Here is a 6,609-nt window from a genome sequence, read left to right as displayed (position 1 = left end):
TGTGTGTGCCTGTATGTGTGTGTGTGTGTGCTTGTATGTGTGTGCCTGCATGTGTGTGTGTGCCTGTATGTGTGTGTGTGTGCCTGCATGTGTGTGTGTGTCTGTATGTTGTGTATGCCTGTATGTGTGTGTGCCTGTATGTGTGTATGCCTGTATGTGTGTGTGCGCCTGTATGTGTGTGTGTGTTTGTATGTGTGTGTGCCTATATGTGTGTGTGCCTGCATGTGTGTGTGTCTGTATGTGTGTGTATGCCTGTATGTGTGTGTGCCTGTATTGTGAGTGTGTGCCTGTATGCGTGTGTGTCTGTATGCGTGTGTTCCTGTATGTGTTTGCGTGTGCCTGTATGCGTGTGTGTCTGTATGTGTGTGTGCCTACATGTGTGTGTGTGTGTGTGCCTGTATGTGCGTGTGCCTGTATGCGTGTGTGTGCCTGTATGCGTGTGCCTGTATGTGTGTGTGCCTGTATGTGTGTGTGTGTGCCTGTATGTGTGTTTTTGCCTCTATGTGTGTGTGTAAACATGTATGTATGTATGTATATATATGATACAGGCGACGTAAACAAAGAAGCGTTAGAGTGTTCTGAGATATTTTTTCTTCTTCGAGATGCTAAGATAAACACTTTAGACAGAAACAAACAAAATAATACGTATTAATTGCTTCGTTCTAAACCAGGAAAATCAGCTTCCTCTCTCTCTAAATATTAATCTGAAAAGAGTGAGAAGTTTCGCGATGATATCAAACTAATGAAACATGTCTGTCTGCGAAGATACTTGATAACGGAAGGAAGGTATCAGCATAGGTTTTGCGTGGGATTATTTTAATATATAAATAAAAGAAGACAGTTACGGTCTTGTTTCTGTACGAAGAGAGAACAACAATGCTGAGACCTAATGAAAATTGTAGCTTGGTTTTATTTTATTTGTCTTATTTTATATGTATATTTTTTTTCAGATTAGAAAGCCAGAAAGTTTGCGGTGTTAATGGTGTTTGTATAACGAAAATAAACTTATTCCCGTAAAATTTTTATTGCGAAGAAGTGAGTGTTATCAGGCAATAAAGAAGAAAAAAAGGCAACAAAAATACAATAAAAAACAATAAAATCGGTAAACACTTGAACATTTTAGTAAAATATGTTGGATTTAAGGAAATATTTTATAAAGATACATACGAGTGAAATATGTTTATGATATTTAAAATACCATAAATAATTGTTTATCATCGATTCAGCTGTGACATAGCAGACGTATGATCAACAATGCTCAGGCAATGAACTTGTCTTTTCTTTCTTTTTTAGGGGGTGTGGAGCCTACATTAAATTGCCAGGCTTAGTTTTCGGTTGTCTTAAAGAATGGTAGGGGCGCCATCTGACAAGCTGTGCGACTCAGATATGCTAAATTTGGCATGGCCTTTCCTGCTCAAGGTCCGACAGCCAATTTTTCAGGGAGATAGGGAGAGAGAGAGAGAGAGAGAACGATCCCAGTATTGGGTTTATTCATTATTTCATTGAGCCCCAAAATGTTGACTCTGATGGACTTTGAACCTATTTCTTTATTACGCACAAGGGGCTAAACACAGAGAGGACAAACAAGGAGAGACAAACGGATTAAGTCGATTATATCGACCCCAGTGCGTAACTGGTACTTATTTAATCGACCACGAAAGGATGAAAGGCAAAGTCGACCTCGGCGGAATTTGAACTCAGAACGTAACGGCAGACGAAATACGGCTAAGCATTTCGCCCGGCATGCTAACGTTTCTGCCAGCTCGCCGCCTTGAACCTGTAGAACAGAGTGGCGGAACAAATATCCCAAGCCTTTTTATACGATGCTCTAACGAATGCGTTAATTTGCTGCCTCAGTACTACATTGTGTACAGTGTTGCTCCGTTTTGAAGAGAGTTTGAGTGTGATCTGAGGGAAATTTGGCTACTATTTTCATGCGTTTGAGATACAATAAAAAGAACCCCACGATGGCATACTTATAACGGTAGTGACATTAGAAATTCTATCCAAATTACCTTTTACATGAAGAACATATGGTTAATTACAGAGTACCAAAGATATTTAATCAATTAGAATCAAATAGTAATGAGGAAATAAGTTATTAGTGTTAATGAAAATTACTCCTAAAAATGTCAAAAAAAAAATAAAAAAAGAGGACGTTCCCGATAATTCAATTGAATAACAATTAAACAGGAATAGATGACGGATGGATGTAGAATACTGTTGGCTGCGGAAGTGTTTTTCTTGTATGAATTCAGTAGAACGAAGAGAAAAAAAAATTTATACAGAGACGCTAGCATACAAACATTAATCCTGAAGAGGATGAAAGATGGATAACAACAAAAAGCATACAGGCACATCTACAAACACGGTAGCATGTATATGTACATAAGGCACACACACACACACAAAAACACTCACGCACGTACACACAAATACACATACGTACGCACTCATATAACTATATGAATAAAATATAGATATTTCTCGGTAGTAATACAGAACAATTTGTATAAAAGGAGTAGCGAGAGCTCAACAAATATGCAAAAGATAGATTTAGTGCAATTACAAATGTGTGTATGTGTGTGTGTGTGTGTGTGTGTGTGTGTGTGTGTGTGTGTGTGTGTGTGTGTGTGTAGTACAGCTAATACAAATATGTATTTAAAAATCGCTTTGTACAGATCGAACGATTCTCTGTTGTCACAACCGACATGAACTGACCTCTCCCCATCACATACGACTTGTAGCAGATGTTTTCACGCGAAACTTCTCTGATGGTGCACTCTGAAGCACTGAGGTTCTTTGAAATGGCTCTGGTTGACTTTCCGGGGTTTTTATCGATTATTTCTTGAACTTTTTGCACAAAGTTCTGCTGGCATTAGGAGACAACAACTTTCAGGAGGTGAGCTATCTCTCTATCGTTATACTGTGATCTTAAGCCAACGATTACAGCGTGCCTTTTCTGTTTGCTGAGTTAATCTGATTGCTGACATTATTTATCTAGAAAGAAAGGCAAAAAACAAAACGTTAGAAGAGCTTTTGAAAGAGGTAACCTAAAAAAACGACCCACCCTGTATAGCCTTCCATCAATCCACATGAATGTATGTATGTACAAACATACATACATACATACATACATACATACATACATACATACATGCATGTATGTATATATATATATATATATATATATATATACATGCATGTATTGGTGTCAGCCCTCCTGGTGACGTTGATGATCGCCTGGGGCTAAATGCATCAGTAACACCCCCACCGCCCTGCCCTGTCCCTAGCCACATTCAGATGGCTGATGTCCCTTATGTTATGGAGCAGTTACTGTTTATATCTCGTTTAGAGAATTATTATTGCTATATATATATATATATATATATATATATATGTGTGTGTGTGTGTGTATGTATATATATATATATGTATGTATATATATGTATATATGTGTGTATATATACATGCGCACTCACATACGATCTCTCGGATATGAACGCTGAGGTTTACATCCAACTCATCAAAAGCTGTGAGTGATATATTTTCTTATCTCCCATCCACGAAGTTTTATCGTGTTTGAATACGACCGTCTAAAGTCGTGTATTACACATTTTATATAAGAATGGGTTTGACCTATAAAGTTCAACTGCATAAGAACAAATAAATGCTTGTGGGTGTTTGTGTGTGTGTGTGTGTTTGTATGTATGCTTGAGCGTGTACGTGTGTGCGTGATATATAATTCATTATAGTGTGTGAATGTGTATATGAATATGGAAATGCGATTGTTTGCGTATATATATATATATATATATTATATATATATATATATATATATATATATATATATGTGTGTGTGTGTGTGTGTGTGTGTCTGTGAGTGTGTGCATGCGTGTGTATGTCTGCCTATCTGTACACACAGACGCATACACAGACACACACATACGCATGCACACACACACATATATGTAGATACAGGGTGCGTAAGGTATTTGAGGACAGTTATATACTTACACAAAAATGATTCTTAGAAATAGACAATAATGCCTTTCTACCGAAAAAGGTTTTGAGGATAAGAATAAATATTGTTTCGTCATTTTATTCAATAAAGTCTCTTTCAGCTTCAATAACGGTTTCTATACGAGGTCTGAATCACCTACATGCTAGGATAAAGTGGTCTGTGTTCATACTGGACATTACTTTGACTATGGAGGTTTTTAGGGATTCTTTGGTGTTATGAGGGTGCTCGTTAACCTCTTTCTCAACTACGCTCCATACAGAGTAGTCCAATGGATTGAGATCTGGGGAAATAAGAGGCCAAATGTTGGGGGTTATGTGGTCATGAAAATTTCCCGCCATCCATTCCTGCGTTGCTGTAGGCTTCTGTGATGGTGCCGAGTCTTAAGTTAAGTTAATTTTTTTGCTCAAAAAGCAAAAGCAAGGTCATGTAGGGGTCTTCCGTTGCGTACATTATCGATCCATGGCTTAACAACTGGATTCAGAACATCTATGGAGGCAGCAGAGTTTACTCGAAGACCTTGTGGAAAGAAGTGAGGCGGCATCACATCTCCTTCGTTGCTAACAAACCCCCAAACCATGACAGTTGCAGGCAATTTTGTATGCATTACTCCTTAGAACTTTTGTCATTTCTTCTGTTTACTTTCTGATCAAAGATTGTTCTTATCCGAGAAGAACCAAATGGCATCTTTCTCTGCTGGGTTTTAAAGTTTGTGCAGGGGTCTTTTAGACCTGATTAAGCGATTTTCCTTCACTGTTTCTGACATAAAATAACCTTTCCTCATCGCATAAGACTTGTATCTGATGTCTTTGTGGACAACATTTCGGATTGTTCCTTCTGACACATGGTGTTCTTTTGAAACCTCCTCATGGATCTTCTAGGATGGCCATCAATGGTCTGCTTTACATGTTGAATAAATTCTGGCGTTCTAATAGTATCAGTGTTACAAGTATCAGTAGCAATGATACTAGTGGCACCTTGGGCAAGTGTCTTCTGCTATAGCCTCGGGCCGAGCAAAGCCTTGTGAGCGGATTTGGTAGACGGAAACTAAAAGAAGCTCGTCGTATATATGTATATATATGTGTGTGTGTATGTGTTTGTCCTCCCAACATCATTTGTCAACCGATGCTGGTGTGTTTACGTCCCCGTAACTTAGCGGTTTGGCAAAAGAGACCGATAGAATAAGTACTAGGCTTATAAAGAATAAGCCCTGCGGTCGATTTGCTCGACTAAAGGCGGTGCTCCAGCATGGCCACAGTCAAATGACAGAAACAAGTAAAAGAGTAAAATATTAAGTTGATAAATATGCTGCTACAGTAAAATTAACATATGTCTTCAAATGCCTTACGCACCCAGTATATGTGTATGTATTTATATATATACACACATACATATCTATGAAGATAAAGGTCAAGGGCAATATTCTAAAGATGAAAATGAGTGACTGATGCCTACTAAATTCATGGTTCACTGCTACTTGCGTGAGCTTTGGGCTTGGTTTTCGACATCAATTAGTCGGAGTGAACTTTTACTCTCAAAGTTGCCTGCTTGTAATGTTTTCCTAAACATAAGTCAACAAAACTTTTAGTTTCTTCTCATTAGTATATACTTAGCGCCGCTACATTTAAAGAATCTGTACAAGGTCGGACTTAATACTGTGAAGTTTCATAAATTTTCCCTTTACATATTTCGTTCACATCGCGTTTTTAATCTTTCTGGAGTCGATTAATAAGACGTAGTCAAGTTCTGCGGTCAGTTATTTCGACGATAGACTCTCCAAAAATGCTTCGCCTTTTTCATTTAGTGGAACAAAATTATTCGGCTTGAAGTAGTCATATCTTATTGGGTGCTTTCACTGCTCTACAATGCACAGCAGCTTTTAATGTCTCAGGGTTATATCTTTGAGGGTTCTTTTATATTGATGAGTTTAGCATTATTTATTTCGCCTCTTTCATTCTGAGTTCAAATCCCTTTGAGATCGCAGTCAATTTTGCCTTTCATTCTCTGCGTTCAATAAACAAAGCGCCAAGCACTGAAGTCGATTTCTCTCTGTCTCTCTCTCCCTGCTCTCTCTTTTTCTTTCCCCCTCTCTCTTCCTTTTCCTTCTCTCTCTTTCTTTCCCCCTCTCACTTTCTCCCCCTCTCTCTCTCTCTCTCTCAGAAGCGGTTGTGATAAGCTGTGAGAAGGGTCGTGTGAACCATTTACAATATTATCTTTCTAAAAAATGTCCAATAGTTGAGCAAAGGTGTAGCAATCTTGTCTAATAATGGATGATAAAAGGGAAAGAAAGAGAACTGACTGACATACTACTCGAACCGTCCCAAAACGGATCGATACCCACTGCCGTATGGTACGTAAAACGGAAGGCATAAATAGAGACTATGCCGAAACTTTCTAAAATATATACCGAGTAAATACGTGGTATTACTGTTTTCTGTATGTTGTATATATTTATGATAGTCGTAATATGCTGCTTATGTATTTTGTGCATCGTTTTGTACCTTTCCGAAATAAATACAGGAACCGGTCTAAGTCTCTGAATTCAGTATTATGTCTTATTCAATATTTTTAGATAAGTTGCTTCTTCG

The sequence above is a fragment of the Octopus sinensis genome, linkage group LG6 (assembly GCF_006345805.1).
Source record: "Octopus sinensis linkage group LG6, ASM634580v1, whole genome shotgun sequence".
Classification (NCBI taxonomy): Eukaryota; Metazoa; Mollusca; class Cephalopoda; order Octopoda; family Octopodidae; genus Octopus; species Octopus sinensis.
The sequence above is the reverse complement of the archived record's forward strand: the minus strand, read 5'-3'. Positions refer to the sequence as shown.